This window comes from Anas acuta, chromosome 8, assembly GCF_963932015.1.
Source record: "Anas acuta chromosome 8, bAnaAcu1.1, whole genome shotgun sequence".
NCBI classification, from domain to species: domain Eukaryota; kingdom Metazoa; phylum Chordata; class Aves; order Anseriformes; family Anatidae; genus Anas; species Anas acuta.
The window spans coordinates 29,614,968-29,641,463 of NC_088986.1; the positions used below are offsets into that span (position 1 = coordinate 29,614,968).

Sequence of the window (26,496 nt, forward strand, 5' to 3'; positions counted from 1 at the left end):
TCACACTGTTTAGTTCATCTCTGGCAATAAGAAACAAATTTCTGTGAATTTAGGTGAATAAAGCTGTATTTGCCTTGTTAGTCATCAGAAGTGTAGTTCTTTCCATGCATTATCTGAATTTCTGGGCATTTTTTCCCTTCATTTACTCAAAAAATGACTTCAACACTAATGAATACTGAAAGACAGCCAAGACAGGATGAACTTTTGGACAATTTATGCAAACACGACAGATGAGAATAGATTTACTATAAACATGTCAGGCACAAAAGACTTGACTGCTTTTTAAATACAGTGATACTGGAAGAGATTTATGGATATTTTCAACTGTTCATTAAAGAGAAAAAATATTTTGAAACTATAGGCACTCTCCTTTTATCCATTTTTGCCTTCCAGGCTGAGTTGCAAACCTTTGATGTTTTCTTCACCAAAAAATAAAAGTAGTTATGAATTTATTTCTCCCAAGCACTTTCATTTTTGTGTCAATTTACAGTTTTTATTACATTCCTGGCAGTCCAAATTATTGTGTTTGGAGAGAAACTAGAGTCCACAGCTTTGAGTTTTCTGAAAATAGGGATGAAGTTCACTTAATGATGCTTTCTGGCCACTGCCTTTTTCCTTTTCCTTTAGTAATAAAAGGTTAATAAAATCTCTGAATACTTTAACTGCCTGCTAGAGCAACCAACCAATTAAAGGTTATTCTAATCTAAATGACTGGAAGCCACTTGAATTGAAAAAGTTAACATGCAATGGCTAGTACCTGCTGGATCAGATTAATAAAATGGAAAGTCTTGGACATGAAAACCATACATAAATGTAGTCCCTATAGTTATCAGTTCTTACTACCGGACAGGCATATGCTTAACTGCATCTATTCAGAATCTGCTTCTGTGCCTTTGTAAATCAATAGTAAGCCTTGCTTTCAACTTCAGTGCAACTGAGGTTGTTGTCACTCAATGATTTTAAAAGCTGGGATCGAGCTAATGGAATTATGGGATTCTTTCTTTCTAAAATCACGTTAAACTTGTAGAAGTAGTAAGGAATTTGCACTTGTATTTCTTCTGAAAAGCATCGTATCTTGCCAAATCTCCTGTGGAGTCAAAACACTGCACCAAAATGATATCAGTAAGGATTGTGCAGTGCTTGAAGATCTAATTCTGCATATTCACAATGCTGACTGTGCTCCTGCTTTTTGAGAAGATGGAGAAAGAGGAGATTTGGATGGAAAATAACACAGTTTTTATTGCAGCTTTAGAAGGATATCTGCAATCTTGTGGCAGCATGATTTGAGCATTCTGAGACCCTCCAAAATAAGGCACAAAGCTTTATAAAGGTTTCATTTAGAGAGATTTAAAAAAAAAAAAAAAAAAAAAAAAGCTGATGATATTTTAACAATTTTTACTGGACTTGCCTTTCCAGCCTTTTAAAATTAATTGAAGAGCAACACGCATTTATAAATAACATAATGCAGTCGGGGATAATGCAAATGTCTTTATAAATAACACAGTATAGCTTAAATCATTATTTTTAATGCTTCTATTTTTTGTTCCTATATGAACAGGTCTGTGCTGGTCTGCATTAATTAAATTTAAGTAGGATTTCTAAGGCCAGATCATCATTACTTCTGTGGCCCTGATTTAAATCTGCAGTAAAACATTTCTCCATTTAGTCTGGTGCTTTTGTGTCATATTTCATACACTAGTTGTCTCTTAATTAAATCCATGATGGCCCACCAACACAGACTATTAAAATAACTATACTTTGCACTTGACATATTTATGAGACAGATTCATAAGAGTATAGACTGATACTTGAACTACTCACTGAGAAATGCTAATAAGATTATGATGAAGGTAAGATTAGAACATTCGTCTCCTTTTCTCTTCTCTCTTCTTTTTAGAAATTTATTTTTATAACCGCAATTCACTACTTCTATTTCAGGCTCTTTGATGTTGTTGTATATACCAACAGTTCTTTCTGTGTGGATTTATTGTGGCAATGAAGAGTGGGAAACTGTTAATTTATATCACACCAGGAAAGTGCATAAGTATTGTGTTCCTTGAAGTATGAATGTTTGCAGATGTCTGTAAAACCTTTGCATGGGATTGATATGTTCAAGGTATTGCATGTAAAGGAATTAGTCTAGCTCTGAAATTGGGTGGGGTTAAAATACTGATTATCATGAAGAACTACATTATTTTACCTTTATTGCCTTGCTCCTCTAACCATCCTGTTGATGTAGGGCAGGCTGGGTCTGCTCCTGCAGTAGAAGGAGGTAGCAGTGCTGTGCCTGTGGTCACTTGCTGCATGTTATCATGCCAGGCTGCATGTTGCAGGTGTAGCACAGGATATTTGCATGTAATGGGATGGATAGTTTGCCCTATGCAATGTTTGAAATTGTGTGGATATATGGCCTCAGCTATTAAGAAGAACAGCAAAGGAAGCAAATCCATTAGTCATATGACTAGAAGGGTTGTATGACAAATGTATTAAGATTTGATGTTTTATTTTATTTTGTTTTGTTTTGTTTTGTTTTGGTGCATGGATACCTTGAAATGCCATTTCTTTTAGGATCATTTATTGACAAAGTTGTTGATATCATTTGTTTGATATTTTTTTGAATAATTCAAAACTGGAGGGTTCAAGGAACTCTGTATTTGAGAGAGATGGCAATAGAAGTGATAAAGCTGCTAACTGGATGATCTAAAGTCATCAGTGATTTCTGTCACTTTCCAGGACCAACATATACCTCCTACAGACGTTTTCTCTGTCTCCCTTTTTTGTAGTTATATCCTTTCATGGAAGGGCTCCTGTGCATCACGGGATCCAAGTGTGGGTACAACTGTAGATGACTCTAAATAAATGCAGCTTGAAGGGTATTTATATTATTTGTGTGGTGTATGAAAATCCAAATCTACATGTTCAGATTTTTTGATGCTAATATATCACTGTGCTTCATATTGGTATTTTCCTACGATAGCATCAAAAACATCACATATTGAGATTTCATTTGCAAATAAATACAATATTAGAAAGTAAGAATAATAAAGATACATTAAATATTTCATCATCTACAGAAATAAACCAGCTACAGTTCAGGGAGCTTCACTAAACACATTAAATCTAATAAAATCGCCTACACGTACTCCTGACACTAGTAGTAATTAAAATAACTTGTTTCAAAAAATTGGTCCTATACATGAATACTTATTGGCAATTATTTCTAAGTTCTTCAAACCAAAGATAACATAATTTGATTCACACACAATGTTCTTGTAAATGTGGTTCATACGGGGTTTTATATGCAGCTTAGGACTGTTAATTGCCATTTTGAGCCTCACAGTAAAATAGAGTTCAATATGTCGCTTTTTCTGAAGTATTGAGAAATGTTTGAGAAATGCTTGTCTTAGTCTAATCAACTGTGAATAATTTATTTCTGAGTCCTACTTTTCAGTATAAGTGGATCTGACTTTTCTCAGAGCTTCTAAAGTCTAATCAACTTGTTATATTCATTTAATTAAGAAAATCTGTAATGAACTGTGAAGTGTATGTACCAACAGGCTTTCTTGTTGTGTAAAATTGGCATATTTTCCCTGTGAACGTGATTGTGTTTGTTTATACTGACAGGTAGCCTCTACTAAACAAATATTTTTTTCATATATATATATAGGTCAATACGAACAGCATATAAATGTTTTTCTGAGCTCCCTCTCTCCTGATGGACCCACGACCCAGCTCCCTGAATTCCTGCAGCTGTAGCTGTCCTGGAGGCTGGCTCAGACAAAGAACAAGTTTCTTTTCTGGAAAGGTTACACATTCTTCTGTGCTTCAGAGAGAAGAAGATGCAATAAAGGTGTGACTTACAACAGCATGGATACGAGACCAACTGTTCAAGTCACAGTTACCTGAAAAAGGTCATCCCAGTAAAAGATTAAAACATTGCCACGGGGTTGTGGCAGGATCTGCACACCACTGAGTTACTGAGATGAGCACAAAGGAGTGAGCTAAAGATGCTGAGTGAAGTTCCTGTCTCTGTTTCCCAGCCTGAAGTATTTTTTTAAAGGCTCTGTATTTATTTGTTAATAAATATTTAGAAGTCAATCATTCTTCCCATCATTATGTGACATGAGAAACATTTTTTATTAAAAATAAAGAGAGACGCTGTGGGGTTTGACACATTATTTTTTCTCCTTATGCTCAGGGAAACTCTTCAGCCTCAGAGAAAAGGTCCTTGACCCTGGTCTAAAATACTGTCCAGTGCTTATGGGATGTGATATGAAAATCATCAAAACTGTCCTTGGCAGGATGTTTCTTTCCATTAGTTGATTAAAATGGTTTATTGTTGCCTGCAGCACCATTGCTTTATATGTATTTTTTTACAAAGACCAGATGTGCCCATGTCCCGCACTGTTTCTCTTTGTGTGTTTTTTGATAAATACAGTGGTGAAGTCACCGCCTGGCCGACCCCTCAGTGAAGTTTCAGAGAGGGAAAGCAGGAAAGGTGAGGGGCTATTGGTGGGGCCAGGGCACACGAGGAGCAGCACTGGGGCTGTGCAAAAGCACAGAGAGGGCTCCACAGAAAGTGGGAGGAAGCACAAGAAAACCTGCAAGCAGTAAGTAGTGCCCAGAGCAAAAAATAAAAAAATAAAAAAATCTGGAACTATCTGCCTGCCAATGCTGTATAAACTATGCTCTGACAATAGCAAGAAGTCGGCTTCAACATTTTTTCAGATTGACAACTCTAACATTTCAGCTGGAATATAGAAGTGAAGAGTAGCTGATCCTAAAATACTAGACCAGATTACATCAGAGTGAAATCTTACCTCTCCTTCTGCTATTACAGAGAAAACTGGAAAAGTCCAGGTCTTCAAGATGAATCTGATGTTTGTTTTCTTGTTCCATCCATGTTTGATGTGGGAGTTGAAATCTCAGTACAAATGATGTTTACAAATCTAGGGGTCATTTCAAGTACCTCTCCACCTCCCTAGCAGTTTTTTTTTTTTTTTTTTTTTTTTTAAGGCATGTTGGCATGGAATGATAACAGGGTCTTTCATTACAAAATCATAAATTATTGGGCCTCTGACCTTATGTTCAATAAATATTTATTTGAAAACCATAGGTTAATTAATTTCCATTGTTTCTGTACATGTTTATACTATACAATTAGAGAAAAACACAGATTCATGAGTAAATGTTGCTCATACAAAATGTCTCTATTACCCTTTACTTTTAAAACCATTAATAGATTATTAGGAGTTATAAACATAGGAGACCATGGATCATATTTGCATGTTAATGAAATCCATGAATTATACATTATTTGCTATAGAGAGTACTAGAAACAGTATTCCTCCTTTTTAATAGCTATAAAAGCTGACGGTTTCCTGGAGCACACATCGCATCCCCTCCGCAATACCTTCTAATAGAAAGAAAGCAAGCCAGCTCTTCAAAGCAATCTCTCACTAAATGAAATAGATTTGTTTGTGTTGCTTTGCAACACACAAGTGTGACAGTTCATTTTAAACAAAATAGTTTTAATAATGTCATTACTAATATCTATTTGGTCATCTCTCTGAAAAATGGCGTTTTAATAGGAATGTTTCATTTTAATAAATGGCAGAAGAGGCAAGCTGCCCTGAGTCAGCAGGAAGTGGATATACACCAGAGAACAGGCTGATTGTGTTAGATTCATCCAGAACATTGAACAGCACACAGACAGTCCAAGAAAAAGCAACTGGCTTTATTCAAATGATTAGTCTTACTGCTACACTGTAGCGCAGATTCACACATTCTTCTATTATTCCTTGACCTTGTGCCAAAAACTCCCACTTGAAGTAATAATTAGAATTAGTGTTTCCAGTGCATGCTTCCATCTTCCTAACAAACAGTAATGAAATGTGGCTTTTACAAAATACGCAGTTAATTAAACTTTTTTTAAACATTGGTTGATTAATACAGTTCCTCTGTGCTGTCCCCTCGTTATGCCCAACTATTTCTACCTGATGTTGGTGAACAGGAAGCAAAGCACTGTCAATAAGATGAATGATATTTCAGAAATCTGCATGTTAAAATTGTTTATATATTATTATTTATTTTTTTTTTTCTCATTTTATCTCTGTCTTGGAATGAACTGGAAAGATAGCCATTATTTGTAATCATAGGTTTTTAAGTCTGGGACAGTATGTGTATGATATAACTACTCTACAAATACCCTCAGCATGAATATGAAGACCACATATATCAAGTGCTACAAGGTAATAAGTGGAATTCTAGGCGAGATGTTTAAAAAGGTGGCTCAGCACTGTATTGCTTAATAACACTATGCAAATAGAAATTTTGATTTCATTTTTTTAATATTATTTCATGCTTTTTTACTGTCTGCCTTAATTATCCCAATGCTGAACAAGTATAGTCTTTTGATTGATGAGAGTTCCACCCCTTTACCCACACCCCTGCAGATATGAGGCTCCACAGTTTAGTACCATAAATCACTGTGATTGTATAACTTAACTACTGTATGATCAGAGATCACATACAGTGTTAGCCTGAATACGCATTCATCCTTTGTTATGAATGTTTTAGGACTAAATTTATTCTGGCAGTTTGGAGAAATATAAGTTTCTTCATGTAAAAAAGCAATGCATTTTAAATAAGCAATTCTTTCAACAACTGGAAATAATCACAAAAGTCTTCTATTTGCAATCTTCATTAATGTGAGTTATTTCATCACTTTAGAGAAAACCTTTCAGAGAAAAACAACAATTAAACCCCTCCCCCCAGACAGCTTGACAGCTATGAATCTATGGATCAGCCATTTTAGTAATTAACCACAATTCCTCTGATTTGTGAATTTCCAGATGATGAGGCAGGGAGCAAGTTACATCTTGGAGAAATTGCCCTCAGGAGAGAGGAAAAACTATTGCGAGGTTGACAGCACAACCTTGTACCGGAGCAGTTTTCCTTCCCTAGTGGTTCAAGGAGTTCCAAGCACCCTCCTGTAAATCATCAGCTCACATCTATTTATTATCTTCCAGCCCAGTGCACAACACTATCTGTTACACACGGATACCAGCAATATTACAAGGTGGACTCCAGGGATAAGAGACAGCAAACCCTGCACACCTCCCACGCCTGAGTCACACCCGGTGTAACGTCGGGACCTGCTCATAAAGCACATACTACAGTCAGAAATGAAACACTATGAACTGTCGTGTTTCAGGGTCTATTTTTAATGATTCTCCAAAATGCTTGATCTCACCTGCAGGTATCTTTATGTTATTATACAGAGACAAAATGTGTCTGCATAGCAATGGACAAAATGTCTATGTTTTCATTGCTATTCATTCGATCGTTGTTGTTATAGCTGGAGTAGGCACTAGCTACAGTCTGCGGTGCTTGTCCTGGAATATCAATAAATAAATCATAAAAGCCAATGCTTCAAATATTGAAAAATTCACACTTCAAACTGTGTTTTGAACTATACTGAGAGCAATGTCTCAGATTGTCCTTTTGCTTTATATGAACAGAGGAAATTCAAAGTAGGAGGAACTCTCTCCAGGGATTTGGCATAGGGGAGTGCCACAAACCATCAGCCTTCCTGTCTCTGCTGTGCCAGAGAGGCCTCTCCTGGGATGCACCATGAGGAGCAGACAGTGCGCCTGGGGAGTTAATGTGGCTTCAGATGAAATTATCTCCTGCAGAATCCATCTCCACTGGCGGTTGTGTGCATGCAAAGGAGCCAGGCAGTGGCAAGGAGCCAAGCCACAGCAGGGCAGGTGAAAGCTTGGAGAAAAGTTGAAGCACCTCCCTATGACTCTGTTTGGGCTAAATGAAATTCCTTGTCATGCAGACTTATGGTGATGATCAAAGCAGGACATCAAAACTCTTTTTCTTCTTTTGTTCAAGACCCAGACTTGGTAAGAGCAAGCTCATTGAAGTCTCCAGCCCTGTTGTCCACTTCCAGTGCATACTCATAGCAGAAGTTGTCTAGTAGCGTGCTACATTGTGTGCTGTGAATGTCAGCTGTACAAGGAGAATTGAGGGCAGATGCCCTTCTGAAAAGTATGCTCTAGATCAAGCACAGGTCACTGGGCTGATGACTGTGTTGCAGAATGAATTTCCGTGGTGTGTGTTGTGCAGGGGACCACTAGGCTGTTCTAATGGTTCTTCTTTATTTCTTTATTTATTTTTTCTTCTTTAAAAGCACTGAAATTAGCTGAAAGCTAAAACTAAGAGTGGTATTTTGTAGTTTAATTGTGAATGCAAGGCTAGACTAGCACTGGAAGTCACTCAGGTACGTCTAGTCAAAGGCCAGAAGAATAAGCACTGCAGGTATTCAGTGCTTTATCTGATTAGAAAACAGCCTGGCACAGATGTGATTTCTGCTCCATATATCAAGTTATGGCAGGCTTTAGCTGCTTCATTATGAAGGCATCTGAAGTAAAATAGGTTTTGGAACATAAAAAATGACAAATCTGGAAAAATATCTATATGCCAGATGGGTGTAGGAAGAATCTTTGTGACAAATATATTATTAAGGGAATGTGCATAAAGAAAGAAACAGTGCCCTGCTCTTCCAAGGATGGACAGGCAGGAAGGCAGCATTTCAGTGTGTCTAATGTATTCACATCTAGCCTAAATCTAATTAATTACGTTGCATCGCTGACATAAAATCTAGGCACCACACACGATAACTCTTAGCTTCGTCGGGGCTTCAGGAGGACCTGCCGACTGCTCTGCCCTCCCCGCTGTTGTTTGCTTTCCTCTGGGGCTGTGGGTCAGAGTGACGACATCTCTGCGGAGGAAAGGCTAACACAGACAGACGAGGCTCTCGCTGCGCTCCACGGGCGGCACGGCGTGAGCTCATCCCCCTCTCCCATGTGTGCTACCATGCTGTGGCTGCCTCCTCCGAGGATGCTGCTGGAAGGGGTTGCTCACAGACCACGGGCATCCAGTGCAGCTTCTCCGCGTGGAGAAATGGGAACGTTTCAGTAGTCGCTGACTTACTGCACAGATACTTGTGGAGCTGAGATTGATGCCCTGGAGCTAGGCCCTGGACTGACCAGGAAAGCAGCTCAGACAGATCCTGGTAGTTGGCTTGCCAGTGCAGGATCCATAGGTCCCATGGCCTGGCTCCCCAGCTTAGGGCACATGGATCTTGGGGGACCCTGCAAATTGTGGCTCTGCAGCATGGACCAGTGGGGCCACACAGCCCTGCAGACCCTGGAGGAGGTGGTAGGAATGATATCCCGGCATCTTTCTTGGAAGGATGTAAGTCAGTAGTCTTGATTTACAGTTAAAAAAAAAAAAAAAAAAAAAAAAAAGACATGCTCTGGCCAGTCCTGTGTCTGTGTGGCTTGATACAGCATTAATGGCAGCGGTAGGAGCTGCATGCAGTTATTACATGCAGTTGGAAGAGGTCTCAGCCTTTCATTGATACGTACCTGGTTTGGTTTCAGGGTGGAAATGATCGAGCTATGATTAATGTGTTCAGAATTGAAATAGAAATGGAGGCAGGGAGGATGGTACAGCCGTCCTATCATTTGGCTTCACTTAATGTGATTTCACTGATGCCCCATCCACTATCTGATTGCTCTTTTCCTATTTAAACCAAGACAAACCAGAAGGCTTTTGCTCACAGGCTTCTAGTACTATTTTATTTGGCAGTTATGGAATAAAAGAATTTTAGTATTGCCTTAGAGTTTCTCCTGACATCTATCACAACCAATCCAGCTCATATGTGGGTGAACTGTGTTTTGATCCAATTATAAAATTCTATTGGAGTCTTGTTACATTCTTATCCCATGTGCATGTTGAAAAATTCAAGAGCAAAAGAAAATTCTACAAAATGCTTCTCATTTACTGTAGGCTTGGAGACATAAAGCTGAATCACATAGTCATTTGTGGAAGCTAATAGCAAACTAGAAAACAACATATTCTTCAGAAAAAAAAAAAAAAACACACAACATGACAACTGTTAATCAGCAGCAAGATTTAGAGGAGGAATAGTACAATCTGTGTTGTAGATATTATTGCAGACAGACTTCAGAGACACAGCCTTACTTTTGTTAATTGCAGCAACGAGAACTTTTTTGGTGTTCATCACAGCAGTTACAATGACAAGGCATCTGCCAATTTGAAGACATCTCTGAGATGCATAAAAATGACAAGGGAATTTCAAGAGAACCCAGACACAAAATGACCAAGGCAATGCAGTTAACAACCCAATGGATCATGAGTATAAGAACTAAAAGCCAGTATATCTTCTGCACTTTTGGTGTATCTATAGCTAAAACGTATTTTTAAATCAACAACCTATGTGCTATTTGATTACAGTGATTCATAAGTTGATCTAGGATATTTCTGGCTCAACACTTTCACTGTTTTCAGGCTAAGAAGCATAATGAAGGGAATTAGGTGTTTCCTTTGCTCATCTGCTGTAGAAAGTCAAACCACTGCTCCCAGAAGGGGAAATACACTTACTGCAAAGATTTGCGCACACACCCACACACCTACAATCAAAATCCAAGTCCTAAAGCTATGTGATGAGGAAGATTCCTAGACCAGTCCAGCAGCCTTGGGGTGCCCATGCTGTTGGGCAAGCGTAGGTGGCCGTGCAGCCAAAGCCTGATGAGAGTGCCAGGGCCAAGCCTGGAGCTCAGACTTCAGCTGGGAGAAGATGTCAGATCATTCTCAAGCTGCTGACTTCTCTTGGTTATATTAGTTTTCCCTGACTGTAATTGCAGCTTAATAATTAGTCCAGTTTACCTTATTTTGGAGGGTACAGACAGGTTCTTGGCCTCCAGTTTTGAACCCCACCTATCTTTCTGTGTCCTGTGGGAGGCTGGCAAATGCAGCACATCTCCCTGTGGCTTCCCTCAGTCATCCTGAGCCCTGTCATTAAGCTCTACCACAGAAATCTGTTTAGTCACAGAAGCAGATTGCTTCCATGAAGCGCAGAAATGTAATTTGCCAGCACTTACACTACAATATTAAATAGTAGCATGCAGATCTTTCACCTTTTCAATTCTTTATTGCAAAAAATACTTGGTGTGAAATTCTCAACTCTACAAGAGTCGATGATAAAATCTGCATCAACGACAGAGCAGCTTTTGACCTCACTATGGTGAGTGGTTTTATTGGTTCTGCATTTAAAGCTGTTCTAATACATCGGTGCTTTTGATGCAAGCCTGGAGTCATTGTACACTTGCAAAGCTGGCAGGAAGCTCACCTCCTTGCTTCCCTCATTCCACACTCAGCTCATGAAGGTGGACAGTAGGGTTTAGTGACAGCACTTGCTGGGGTTTGTTCTCCCATGGAAATGGATGGCTGTGTCATCTCTGGAGGCAGAGCACACTCTAGTGCAGCCATAAGCCACCATGCCTCACCCCAGGCTCCAGCCCACTGTAGTTAATCATTAAATAATTCCCCTGGTGATGTTATCCAGTGCTGATAAATTACAGATTTCATTGTTTTGCCTGGAGCAGCTTTAAATTGTGTTAATTTCATCGAAGATTGACACTGGCTTTTATTTCCTTTTGCTGCTGTTTTGTCCTGTAAAGGAGATGCACACTATAGACTTCAGATTGCTCTTATAATTGGTACAATAGATTTTTTTTCTCATATTTTGAGAAAATTGTAATCAGAGCTTTTGAAATACCAGGAACTTTTAGATCAATAAAATACTAATGATAGTGTATTCAAAAAGGAATATTACCACAAATTCAATAGCTTTTAAAACAACCGTATTGTTGACCATGTTTGTTTTACATGTGATCTCAGAATGCTTTCTAATTTTATACAGTGGTGAATTTATTCCACCTACAACACATGTTTCTGACACAGGGTTTTCTCAAAAACTGAAGATAAAATACATTTTACATCTTCCTGATGAGCCAAACTATCATCGGTCTGATTTTCTCTTTTGGCAGTGGAAAAAATTTCCCCAGGTAGTCCAATTCTATTTACTCAGAAAAAAAAAGGCAGTTTTAAGTTAGTGGGATCTTGATCAGACCTTTTATGGCAAATTCTGCCCATTTTGGAGCAATAAACATTACAGTTCAATGTGTGTTGGATAAAACATATGGAAAAATTTGGAACTGTAATTTACAATTGCAGAATTGATATCAAATATATTATGTACCAGCAACACTTTGATGCAATACAATAGATGTACTTTCTTATGGTAAATAAGAATACATTTTTATCATGCAGCACTGCAGTTCCCCAAGCACAATTCTGAACTCCACTGGGAAATACTGAATAAAACTCCAAATCCTGTCTCAGGCTCCATGTCACAGTCGGTATTTTTTTAAAAGAGGCCTCTCTCAACAATTTCACTCAGGTGCCTGTGGTTTTTCTTGTTGAAGGTGTTGTTTGTTTGTTTGTTTGTTTCAAGACACATAGAATAACACAGTTTTAACCCCCATTTTTGCTGTAAATGTGCACAGAGATTTATTATTTCATGAGATGTGTCAGGTGCCCTGAGGCAGTGATAGGCCTTAATGGTCCTGACCAGCCTCACCCAGGGCCTCCCACCCGCCTGTGGGCCCAGGAGTTCTATTTAACCTCAGCCCTGGCCAATTGCTTCCTTTCTTAAACAAAGCTATGGAATTTTTAGTCCCTAGCTTGGTCCTAGTTGTACTTATCTATGGGTTCCACTGGGTACCCATGCACGGACCTCCTGGCTTGGCTGCAGGCCTGCCTTGTCACTATGGACCTGTCTGGTGGTCTCTGGACTTTGTTTCATCCTGACATTGAGCTGTGGATTGATCACCCAGCTTGGCTTCATACCTCTGTCATCAACATGAACTTTTCTGCTAACTTGGGCTTGTGGCTGAAGCTAGCTTCTGTTCCCAGAGCTGCACAGCTATTCTCATCTGGTACTCTGGGATGGGCCCTGTCTAGCCCTCGGTTCCTGCCTCTCCATCCTGCAGGGAGATGTGGATTAGTCAAAGTAAAATAGTCAAAATAGCCTCCTGGATTCTGTGCCAAGTGTGCATGCAATGGTAAGAGACAGTGTGGTGGTGAGGGGCAGTGCACCTACTGACTAGTAGGACTGAGTGCCCCCTGCTCCAGCATTAGGAAGCAAGCTCCCATGAGGCTGGGTGCCCAGCAGAGGCTGAGCACTGCTTGTTCCCTGTGTGGGCTTGTACCATGGGGACCTCACCTGTGCTTCTCAAGCACTGAGGGGATAAGTGCTTACATCCCTCAAATTGGAGCACTGTGAAGTGTGGAAGGCTTTTTCAGCACAGTAGATACGGTACTGCTGTACACTGAGACTGCAAGCCTAGTCTTTTGAATGGGTATTTTGATACTATAGCTCTGAAGTAGTATGTTAATGTTTGGAAAGCAGAGCTTGATGATAGAATACCTTCTGCAGAGGGATGTCTTCCCTCAAGCTGCCACTCCCTCTACTGCTCCAGTGCCCAGATAATTCTTTGGTTTCTAATTGGTCATGAGGAATTTGTGATAAGTTCTTCCTACTTGGAGAATACAACAAAATTCAGGACACTGGGTTATTTGAGAGCTGGATGGTTCATCTCCATTGTTTGCTCTCTTCAGGACAACATGTCAGGTAATGAGTTGATTTAAATCCTAAGGAGTTCAGGAGAACCACGACAGTGATTTGCAACAGAATGGATAATGCTAAAATTCCCTTAAATACCTCTCCTCAGTAAATATCAGCTCTTGAGAAGCCTATGGCACTGTTTCAGACATGAAGCAGAATGACTGAAATGTGTAGGCCATTTAAAGAAATAGATGAACCCCCACACCTTATACTGAGCTCCTCCACTATTTGGAAGACAGTTAGATGTGTCATCTCTTTCTCCTATAGTGCCTCCTTTAGTCCAGTTCCAATGCTGGCCTTGATCTATCCTCCAGGAGAAGACAGAGGAAAACTGCCTATTGATTTCAAGGACCGTATTTAGGCAGTTATTGCTCTGGCAGGTTTTCTAAAGACAGTTCTTCTAAAGTTCTGAATTCCCAAAAAGTACAAAAGAGTCTCATTTTCACCAGATTCTGACAGGGCAAAGTTGTGGGAGTGGGGAGTCTGCCCATCCAGGATAATGCGGTTTCCTCCTTCAGGGTATCTCTAAGTGAATTTGAATGCTGTCTGTTTAAATGCAGTGTTAGTGCAAAAGTGGAGGAATATGGGCCTTATCCCACAAAGCTGTAGCCTGGAGCACCTGCCAAGTCAGACTCTTCACATGTGGGGTTAATTGGCGTAATCTTTAAATGTTTTTGTTTCCAGCTGCTCTACATAGATTAGCCTAGCAAATTCAAAAACCTGTGGGTTCTTCCAAGCACTTGGGTTAATATATTCTCACTTTAAAAGTACTGTTGAATATATTGAGTGAGGAAAGGAAAGGCATAAAAACAAGACTTTGGAAGAAAGGCAAAAAGTCAGCATTCAGTTCATGATACATCTGGGATCTTACCACCTGGGTAGGCTTGAGAAACAGACTTTCCAAATAAAAATAGCAGGATAATAAAACAATCATAGTAAAAGGCAGTGGTGAGGTACTTCAGAAATCTACATTTTACAGAAGTGTAATCATGATTTAAAAATACAAAAACAGTGACTCAAAAGAGGGAGAGCGTGGGTGTTTGCTGGGGATGAGTCAAAAGAGAAGAAATTTCAACTCCAGAAAGCAAATGCAAAAGATGGAGCTCTGTATGTAGAGCCTGCAAAAAGGCACACCAAATTTATGCATTTGTTCTGCATCCAGGGTTCACCTCTATGTTATGCAGAAGTCATTGATTAACTGACACTAGATTGAAATGGGGCAATTAGACAGAGTAAAATGTCTACAGCATAAATTATACAAGAAAAGTGTCTGAAGAGAGCCTCCCCTTTGTCTTTAAGATTTGCCAGCTGTTTCTTTCCTGCCTTGTGAGTCTTACCTTCTCAGATAAGATATTCCTGTCCCTTAAATCAATCTGATGGACCACAGTTAACTCTACATCACAGGGTACAGCTGTGTGTCCAGATACATTTTTAATAGGTCAGACAGTCCAGTGACAAAATAGCAGTGAATCATGTTAGCAGATGAGGAAGCTGGAGGGCAAATGACTCTGGAAGTACCTGCAACAGACATTGCTGCACTATTCCTTGGCCCTGGTTTCAAAGAACAGTTTGTCAATGTGCTTAAACTGAAGTATATGCTTTGGTCCCTGTTGTAGTTGGTGGAATCCAGTGCTGAGCCTTAATGTAGCAGTAGAAGATAATCACAGGAATATGAAATCCTGCTGTCTTCCAGTAAATAAGAAAGGTGAATCCCTTAAAAAGCCTGGGCAGCTCTGTGCCCGTGCTGGCTCACTACTCTTTGCTTGTAAGAGTGCAAGGCTTGTTCTAATGCTTTCTCACAAAAGAAATGATAGGAACTTCTTTTTACAGAAATAAATTCCTTTAAGACTTCTCTCTTGGCTGTGGCTAGCGCAGTATGTGCTCCTGCCACTTACTGATCTGGAAACACCTTAGTAGTAGATTTAACTTGTTTGTAAAGCAAGGCTGCTTGTTGCCATGGTCTAGGGGTTGTGTGAGAGCCTCCAGGCCCGTAGGATGCTTTTGCCATGCCTCTCATCACGCTGCCTAATCAGCTGGGGGGTACTTTTGGGGTTGCCTTAAACCGAACTCTTCCACAAAAGCACAGAAGTTGCTGGAGATGCAGGCAAAAGCTGTCTTTTTCAGCTGCAGTTGTGACAGCCCATGTCCATTTACCAAGTTCAGACCTGTTCGCATGAAGATGGCCACAGCCACTGCAGCAGGAAAGCACCAGGTATAAAACCCAGAGCTGGGCTTGTCATCTTTTGTATCAGTACTGAGCAGGGTTTGGGAGTAAGGGGTTTGCTGAGGTCTATCTTAAGAGGGTGTTTGACTTACATGTAAGTTCAGTGGATTGTGCCTCGCTCCCTGTAAGCCTGCTCTGTGCCCCTCAGAGCAGCAGGAAAATCAGCCTGCCCTGGGGCCTGGGATCCCAGACAAGCATCCCCTCAGTGCTGTGTGCACCGAGAGCACCTGATGACCTGTGACAGGTCTGTCTTCTTTCCAGAATAAGGAAAACATATCTTGGCATCCACCTGTCTGAACAACAGATAAAAAGATCCAATGTTTGTGCTATAAAATGATGTGCACTGAGGTTTTGGGAGTAGACTGGATGTTTGGCATTTTCTGATCCTCCCTTGAGTAAATGAGTAAAATGTTAGCAAGGTTAACACAGGAAATCTTCCATTGTAGAACGCAGTTCCGAGTATGGCTGAATGGGGTGAAAAAACTCTGATCTTGTGTAAAGCCCTTTGTTACTATTTTTTCAAGGGGGATGAGAACTGAGTGTTTAAAATAGCTGTTTGCCCCCACAGGTTATTTCAACCATTTATTTTTCCCTTGTGTTGCATACAAGGCTAGCCAGTGATTGGGTGGAGCTGGTTGTAGCTGCTATTTGACCTCTTCAGTTTTCCATTTCTAACATTTGACTCATGTAAATCAACTGATCTTTTCATCTGTCTTATTTTTTTTACTTCCTATAAAAAGTAACACTTGTTATTTCTGTACAGTTCTGACACTGACACCCAAATCCGATGGCATCTCTTCTCACCTGCAGGACTCATACATGACTCCAAGCTTATTGGCAGGACCCCTCAAGGACAAGAGTTGTGCAGAGGTGGAGTTTTATCACATTTATGCATGTATCATGTGCAACACTGCTAAGCCCAGTGGAGAGGAGGGAAAATGGATGAGCAGTTAGCCAAATGTTTATCTTATTTTATGCAGGTCTGAGACCTTCAGAAATGCAGATTTAAGGTTTTTGTGACTATATTTTACCTAAGCTGAAAGCATTTAACATTTTGTAATTGGGTTGGAGGGCTGTACATATCCAGTCCAACTTGGAGGGAAATGGAAATGCTTTAATTTTTCATATATAGACTGTGAAAATGTGAAGGCCGACTGTAACAATAATATACAAAACACAAGAGAAAAGTGAACCAATCCAGTTTGTAATATATGTGCTTGTTCGGTAATTCCTTGGTGGCAGGGAATGTTTACACATCCATGAAGTTAAAATATCTGAATATCACACAGGCATGATGATTTTGTACAGTGAACTTTTATAACATTTGAAATGAACCTGCCAGTCATTAATGGTCTGTGAAACCCTATCCCGGGCTGGTGCCAAGTCTTTCCCACAGAATAGTCACATTGTGATAAGCTCTGCTGTGTTAACAGGAAATCAAGGAGTTTTGCAATGAGGTTACATGATAAGCTTTGCTATATTGCACAATAAATCATTGTGTTGAACAATTATACAGTAAGCCTCCTCATTTATTTCTTTATGGGAGCATACATAATGCTTTATCAATCAGCAATGGATAAAGGTCACTATGAATGTTTTTCTTCCCATTGTACCACCTCCATCACATACTATTTACATACATTTAAGGTTCGGGGAAGACCCTTGTTAGCCTTGTACATATGATGCCTTTAACAGCACTGGGAGGCAGTGCACAAGAAGCATGGTCATGTTGGGAGGTGTTACTGGGGCTGACTCAGTGACTGGAAAGGATCTTTGTCTTTTGTGAGCTCCGCTGCTTTGTGCTAGCTGAGTTTGGGCCCTTCAGCCTTGAGGAAGATGCATGCTAGAGCTTCCTACTTATGCAATGATTTGCATTTGCTGTGTTGGTTTTCATTGTCCCATTCAATGTTATTAGTCAGTATTGCTATAAGCAGCACCTTCCCTTTTAAACTGTTTTATTGATTCCTGTGGTTTTCAGGACCATTTCTTTCCATACCAGCTTCTCTTATGTGATTTAACCTGCTGCCCCCATTTGACAGCTCCCAAGTCAATCAGTTCATTCTTTATTCCACCCCAAAATCTTCAGGGCTTCAGCTGTCTCCCAGAAATCTCCACCTTGACATCCCCTTGCCCTCCAACACCAGGGACTGATGCTCAGCTTCTTGCTTTCCTCCCAGTCTGTTTTCCTGTACCTCTCCCTTCCTGTCCCCAGGGCTCACAGTTGTCTTGTGCTCGATTTCCACCTCCTCCCTCCCTGTGTCTCACTACTTACTAGTGGTTTGCATAGCCTATTGCCAAGTGTCTCAAACAGGAGTTTGTTCTCCCTCCTTGGCACAGCCTCTTTCACTCCCACTACTGCAGCCCTTGTGCTCCCCTTCAAAATACACACCTTCTAATCTTGACAAAATTAAATAATGGAAAAGGTTCCTGCTGCTGTTTCGCTTGGGTCCCTTCAGGTGTATAAGTTTTTGTAGCAGATCCATCTGCTTTCAAAGAGCAGGGAGTCACGTCTGCATTAATGTTGTCTCTGTAACTCATCGTGTACTAAAAATGGCTATCACCTACACCAGAGCTGTAGGAGCCACTTTTCCATCTGCAGCACACCAGAAAAGCTCCAGTAGCATCAAGGGGATATGGCCTGGGTCTGTGCTGGCTGACGATTTGGCCTTGAGTGAGGACTGTAATGTAAGCACGGAGACAGCTAATAAATTCATTTCACCTCTCATGGAAAGCCACTGCTGATGTGGAAGGAACACTGAACAATGAGAAATCCCTGCACAATAGAGCTTTGTATTTTCAGAACTAATTTCATATTTGTTAATAGATACGCTATTATTAAACATATTAGAATAAGCCTGCATCTTCAAAATCCTAGTATGAGACATTACCTTCTAAGTACACAAGACTTTCTGGTCTACTTCTGTCCTGCACATTGGAAAACCAGAAAGGAGCTCAAATCTCTGCCAGGTGAGGTTCCTTGTGGTTCCAGAGAGTCACTGAAGCCTCCTGGTTCTTTTCTGTTCAAAACCTTTTTTCTATAGAAGTTGAGGTTGTTGTGAGGTTAGGAAGAGGGGAAGCAAGGAGAAGAGAACTGTGGAATATTTTCTCGTCTGTATGCAAGGGAGATGACTTAAAGTATGCATTCCTAGTTTAAAAGTCCTCAGAGGATGTCACACGGCTCTGATGTATTAAAATGTACAAAAACAGCACTTGCTGTCCTAAATAAGGGCATAAATGCCATAAAGATGGGATGTCTGTACTTCTGGAGTAGGCTGTGTAGCCTCCAAGAGGTATGTGTAGGCAGTATATTAGGGCCCTTTTCCTGCTGTGCATCTGCTAAGGGTGAAAATACAGATAAATGCTGTCTTGTAGCAAGTGAATACAGACACAAGCTGAAGTATGAGTAGCCTCCAAACACAGGGCATAGCATACATGTTCCCATTATGTATGGAGGTACCTCTGCATTGAGATTATGGAAACCTGCATTTTAGGTCTGGTTTGTGTAAGACATGATGAAGGGAACTGGAAGGGTCTCAAAGCTGAAATGGGATGCCGGAACTGTCCAGCCTACTGTCTGTATGAACCTTCATGTTGAGAGCAACATGTGTATGGGAACAGTTGAAGCAACTGCTTAATAAAGCAGATATTTAGGAGTTAAGAAGCAAACTTTCAAGTGTTTCATACTTGGGAGCTGGCCCTTTGAAGCTGTCACTCCTGCCTTTTATAAAAATCAGGAGATTCATGCTGAAATTGCAAACTGCCTCGTCATCCCTGGAATCAAATCTTCAAATGAAGGCAATCTTTTCTTTTCGTAGAAAAAGTTGCACTCACTGAGTCTTTTCAGATACCGTTTCTATTTGTGACAGTGAGTTTTTCAAAGAAATGAGCAGAAGATAGAATGGCCTGCTGTTTGATTGTGTTTCTTAATATTCTTTAGAATTATAAATAGTGACATTATTTTTACAAGAATTTTCCTTGTCTTTTATTACAGAATGAATTGTTTAAAAAAGGATCTTCCATAGCTGTGTATTTCATTAGGCAGCCTTTATACTTCTCTAACAATCCCTAAATGGCCAGTAATCCTAAGAAATGCCTGGGAAAACAAATTGCTTTAAATGGTTCATTTAGGTGAATTTAGCAATTTTATTTTATATATAAGCTGAAAAGATTTTTGTATCTCAGCTTCTCCCCTTGCCAGACCACAGATCTTTAGTTGCTGGGTGAAATCATCCACAGGAGCATTCTAGGTAGGACACTTAACCAAGAAGTATTAGCTTCCCAAATCATATTATAAGTTATTCCAGAGACACTGTGCCTAAACACTACCACAAACAGGTACTTCATGATAGTCATTTTGGCACTGACTGGGAAAGCATCTGATTCATCAGATTTCCTATATGCTATTGAAGAAGACCTGCACGTGCCAAGAAGGAACAGAGTGAATGCCAAATCCAGGAGAGCATCAGAAGTGAAGCTTAGCTAATGTTACTTTTGTTTCCCAAAAGACAATTTGTAGCTCTGATACTCAAGTGTCACTTCTAGCACAAATTTCCTTGATGCAGGGCAAAAGCACAGAATAAACCAAAACGTCAAGCCACACCCCAAAAGGCCAGCATCCACCGGCTTTCCAGTGAAATCATGATGTATTTTCAAGCAATGATTTCTGACTTCCTTCTTGCATTTGCTTTTCCTTTATGCCGATGGCTGAATTAAACTAGTGTGCAAGTGCTTTTTCTCTGAATATCCTTTAATTTGACAGCCTCATGGCCTCAGTGCTCCTCTTTGCCAAATATTGCTTTTTCACAGACACAAGCTAATTCCTGTTGTGTTGTGCGACAGAGCAGAGTGAAAGCCCAGCTTGCAAACTGTCTTGTTTCTTTCCAGCTCCTTGAGGAATTCTGAATGTCAGAAAGAACAGATAAAACAACCATCCCGTTCTTTCTGTTTTCTTCTAAACATTTTTCTCAATGATATCCTAAAACATGGTGCTCTTTTTTCATTTTCTTTTCCCCATTCCTTGCCCCATCCAATTTCTTCCCTATCTCTTGCCTCCCCTTTAGGAAAGCAATGGCCATATATCTTCACTTGGTCTCCTTCCTGCAATTTGTTTGTGTGCATGGAAGGAAAGTACACTGTCACTCGTGAGCCTTTACACCTGCCAAAGCTAACGAGCTAAGTTTGACCCTCATTCTGGCTGGTTACTTAGAACTTCACACTAAGCAGATTTCTAATGTCCCAAAGGAGTATCTGGGGTATTACAAAAAATATTAACAAAAAATATAATATGACTGTTATATAGATATAACCTAGTATACTTCTGTACTATTATATGGCAATGTTACATTTGTTTTGCATGAGAAAGTCACAAAAATTTCAGTAAGAGAAACAACTGTTTTTTATTGATCACTGACATGTCAAAGCTTACTTTGACCACTGGAGGAAATGGAGCAACAGCAGTGTCTAGCACAGGTGCTTCCACCCAGGCTGACTTCAGAGCCCTGCTCTCTGTTCTGGTGAGTGTGTCACGGTGTCCCTGGATGCAGTGACTTTACCTCTGGGTGATGCAGCTGAGGTAGAATCAGAACTGGGTCATAAAACCCATTGTTTTGATGACAACTCAAAGTAAGTATGAAAAGGCTATATGCCATCAAGACGTTAGGTGATTAGTGGTGGGTGAACACATGAGGTCTGATCCGAAAAGCTCTCAGAAGATGAGATACCGGCTTTCCAGAGCTCTTTTCTAGTGGGGAAGGGAGGAACAGAGACTGATGGTGTACCCTGAGCCCTTCTACAGGTCCAGCTGGACCAGTGGCATGAGCTGCTCGTTGTTTTTTTGGCTTTTGTCCGTCTTTAACTTTTGAGGAAAGCATGTTATAAAATAATGAGTTTGCAGATGAAGGCCTAGACAACCTAAAGAGCCTTTCAAAAGATGCACAAACCCTCAGAGCCCATGTGTTGTATTTATCTTTTAAAGAACCTTGTCATTAGGCTCAAATTAAAAATGAGCTGTCAGTTTCTATTAATAATTAATGCTGAAATGTTAGCACTTTGAAAGACTGTTTCAAGTGCAACACATTCCATTTAATGCTGAACAGTTTTATATTTACAGTAATTCCACCTTTCATCCCTTAATGTCAACCTCTAAATCTTTAATGCTTTAATCACACTTCTTATTTTGATATCCCAAGTGAGCTGTTGTAACCTGTGTCCGCTCCCTTTCGATAAGGTGCACATTTTATACTGGAAGGTTAGTCAGCAGCACTTGTTAATTATTAAGGAAAACAAAATGCTACTGCTGGAAAATTATGTTTGTTCCCAGCAGTATGTGTTACCTTTAATCTGTACTGACAAGAAGCAAGAGGAATCATAAAATAATCAGAAGAGCCAGGAGAGAGGATTGTTTGTGAAGAACATTACCCAGCAGAAATGTAGACAGCCTTGATTTGATTCCATAAATGAACCTAATTACTGGATAATGCACTGTTCTACAGAAACAACATATCTGTAAAATATGTAGTTAAAAGAAAGCATTGTGAGTTCAATAGCAGACTTTTGCTTTCGAGCTTTGTTCCCTACAGCATGTTCCTGGACTGCACTGAGATCTTTTCTCTTTTGTGTTTAGACAACACTAAAGTCATCCAACCTGAAGCAGGAGTCTGGGAGCTCATTCTTGTTGCAGCCTTCCTGTTGGGACTGGGGAGAATTCTGCAGAGAAATAGGCCAACTGAGCAATTTAGTTTACTTTTAATTCTTGTTTGTCTCATTGTATATATCCCAGAATGTAATAAAATAAGTACTTGGAGTTGTCTTAGCTGTTAGGCAAGTAATGAATATCCTAGACAGTAGAAAGAGCACTAAAACAGTGTCTTGCAAAGAAAAGACTACTTTGAACTCGTGGTTATAATACGTTTATCCAATTTGCTTGGGTTTTCCTTGCTGTTTCAGGGTAAATCCTTGAAGTGATGTACAAAATTGATGGCACTTGTAAGCAAGTTTGAGCAACCACATTAACGGGTTGTAGAGGGATGTCAGCCTATAACCTGCTGCTTAGTTACAGGGATCAGTAGAATGAGACCCCACCTTGTATCTGGGAGGTTCACATGCTCTGATGTATAGCTGTTGTGAATGGGTTATTTTGACACATTTTATAGGACAGATGCTTAAGACTACCCCATTGTTCCTATTTTTCCACTGGTGTTACCATATGGAGGGGGCACACAGCAGTTTGTAACAGACACCTCTGCAGGTACAAGAGGAATGGTGCTGAGGAGGGTTCTGTGGTGGCGCTGTGTAGACACACCCCATGAGTCTGTCCTTGTGTGGGACCATGTCTTAATTATGTGTGCCTACCAGTGGGAAGATATCCAGCCTGAATCTGAATGCTAAACATTCTTCTTTAATAATGTATTATTTCTTCCATTCTGCTGTATCCTGGAACGTGTTGTCCTTTCCTTTCATCTTGCTAGTAGTGAAGTTTCTCATAGGTGCACTTAAGGCTCTCCTTTGGCTTTGCGTTGATAGCTAAGATTTCAGATGTTATCAGAGCAAATAGTGCCTTCCTGTGTGAATATCTGTTTGAAATCCAGGGGTTGGTCAGACTTAGACTTGCCAAAATCTCCAGCCTGTTTGGTCACTTCCACCCACGCCAGCTAAATGCTCAGTAGGTCAGGTAGCGTTTTGCACTCAGGTGCTAGTGAAAGCATGACAAGCCAACTGGTGCAATGTGAAGACTGCATTATGACCCCATCTAGCAGTGCTTCCACCTCAGAGTACATGTATTTTGGTGAGACTCAGCTGGAGTAAAAGGAGACAGGATTTTCTCAACCCCAACTTTTGCTTGTATTATCAATCCTCAGCAATATTATATGTTTTTATCAGGCTCCCATCGGCTCCAGGCTTTTTTTCTAATTACATGAACAATGGATGAAGTACTATTAAGTTTTCTGTGACTAGAAAAAGAATTACTGCACTGATATTTTCAATCCTCACTGGCTTGTAAAGAAGGCTTTCAGAGTTTACTGAATCTCCACCTCACATATCAAAAAAGAAATAGAAGAATTCCTGCTGCTACATTATCATGCAAGCATCCAATTCTATCCTTCCATACTGAGACACGCACAGCACAGGAAAGTGTTAAAGAATATTTATAAGATGCCCAACAGGACAAAACAAATGGACATGTGTATTGTTGGTACATTGTTCATTACAAACATGATTAGTGTGTATATATAATAGATGTGTTGTTAAAGCACAGTGGGTTCTTCAAAGTTTACAAGTTTGTTATCAATTGATTTATTCATGAAATGCTTTGTTTCTATGACAACTTTATTGGTTTGCCTGTGGTCTAAATACATATAGGCATGGCAGGAATTCCACAGTACAAAACAAATTACACGCTACTACCTGAATGGCTTGATGCCTTTAGGGAGTGTACAGAAATAGCCCACAATGAGGACAGAAATCACCATAGACTGTGCCAGTATGAGAAGGCTTGCTTAATAAAGAAAAATGCTTAAAAGTCTTCCACAGCTTCCATCTTTGCAGTAAAAGGGAAAGATGGAAATGAAGCAGGGAATCTGATAGAAAAACATAAAAGGGACCCAAGCCCCAGTTGCAGAGGTGGTAGTGTATTCAAGCAAAAGCCACAGATCAAACACCAGCACTCTCCCACAAATATAGAGCTTGCCAGGAGCTATTAATATTCATAACAGATCTAGGGCTACAAAAGAAACTGGAGAACTATTGTTTAGTGAGGAATTAGTTTGAAAGTATAGGGCATCATCTGATAAAAGAATAGGAAGGCTTGCTGGGACAGCATTAAAATGGGATCAGAGAAAAAAAGTCACTAAGTGGACCAAATGGCAAAAACAACTTCCAAAAATACAGGGAAAACAAGACAGACATGAAAGGACTGGGAAGATGACAATGTTATGAAGACCTGAGACACTAAACATGAGGATAACTTTCAATCATAGAAAATGCAAGTTATATAGCACAGCTTGCATGTTTGTCCCCCGTGACACTTGGATTTTTCCAAAATGGTATCCTAAACCATGGTAAAACAGTGGTGCTTTGGCTTCTTCTGTCCTGTGCTACCATGCTCTTTGGGAAATAACAAACAAGAAGATGGGATTCTGTGAAACAGGCTCTCCTGCTGCATCACTGGCTGCCTATTTGCTTTTTAAAGCCATAAACATCAGAAGCAGCAGCAGAGAGCACACTTCCATTATAAAAGCAAGTTTTCTGGCAATTTGTTTTAATCTAAACAAAGCTGCATAGCATTCTGGAACACTTTCAGAGAATCAGCATGAGAATTTCAAAGGGAGGAAGGCTCTGCCTCACATGAAAGCCAGCATGCAAGCACCCAACATTAGAGCAAAAGAGGGCAAGCACAGGTCCTTGCCTGGTACCACAGACGGCCCCGCCAGCTCTTCTGCCTCAGAGAAGTGCCTGTGCTGCGACAGAGGTGAAAATATATTTCCATGCTTACTTGTCTCAGGCCAGCCTTTTGTCTCACTGTTGAAGATGTTCACTTTGCAAAGCAATGGCAGTGAGATGTGAAGATGCACGTGGCTTTGTGCTAGGGCAGGCACGCAGCGTGCACACTTCGCTGCTGCTCTGCAAGTGCCTGAGCCATTTGACTAATTTGACATGGAAGCACTAATAAAATAAAAAGCTTCTCCAATTAGTGCACACTCTCTCTTATGTCTGACTCGTGTTCTGACCCAGTCCCTTCCATACTCCTAATTGCCTGGGCTGTACCAAGAGGCATTGCCTTCAATGTTTTTGAGCTGTGGTCTCCTGCAAGAAAGAATTAACTGTATCTGCCTTGATTGATTTGAAATGACTTATTTCAGCTGGTTAAACTGTATATTTACAAATTAAGGAATATTTACAGAAGTAGATGCTTCAGAGCAAGGAAGTGGTCACCTCTTCAGATGGAGGGGGGCTTATCCTACCATATTGTGCTTGCTTCAAAGATGTTCATAATGCCAGAATAGCAATGGACCGTCAGGCCTGTAGTAGTTCTTAAAATAAAGCCAAACCCCAAAGCGAGAAACTTAGACATCTTCACCATGTATTTTGTTCTTTAGATGTGAGGTAGCTAAGATATGGGAGAGTTGGCACTGCTCAATATCTCCTGACTACATCAAACCTGTGGGATATGAAAAAAAAATAATAATGCTGAGGTAAAGTTTGTGGCTACTGTGCTGAGAGAAAATGCTTTCTAGATGTTGAGTCTTCTTTTGCCTGTGGAAAGAGCAGTAGTATTTCCAGGATTCATTCTGGATGTAAAGTATAGTGGGGAAGCTCTCTTCCTTATCAAGGAAGATTTCTGTGATTATTATTTCTGCATTCCTTTTTAGTTTTTCTTACCTTTTTTGGCCCCCTTATATGGTACAAATAATGCATTTTTAAAACAGCTTTTGTTTTAAGGAAGCGCATGGGCTGGACAGCAGACCAGGATATCCTTCAAGTCTGACTTATGCTAAGGCAAGGAGCCAAAAGTAGTCCTAAACCTGACTTAGTGGGCTGATGGAGACTTCACTCAGCACTTCTGAAATGTCTGCTGGCTTTGGAGCACTGTTCCCAAGAAACACAGCAAGGAAGGCTACCAGTGAAAGAAAGCTGGGCAAGGATGCTTCTTTGCACCAGATATTTGGCTGCCAGATCAGCCACATGAGCCAAGGTACCTGGCCTCCAT

General features: G+C 40.2%; 1 long non-coding RNA gene across 1 annotated transcript in view; it reads left to right on the forward strand.

Moving 5' to 3' along the window:
- The window catches only part of LOC137860236 (uncharacterized), a 38,810-nt gene extending 34,439 nt beyond the window's left edge, over window positions 1–4,371 (forward strand). Inside the window, exon 3 of the long non-coding RNA XR_011098790.1 lies at window positions 3,668–4,371. This is a non-coding gene — a long non-coding RNA (uncharacterized lncRNA). The remainder of the gene's footprint in view (window positions 1–3,667) is intronic.
- The last annotated feature ends 22,125 nt before the right edge of the window (window positions 4,372–26,496 follow it).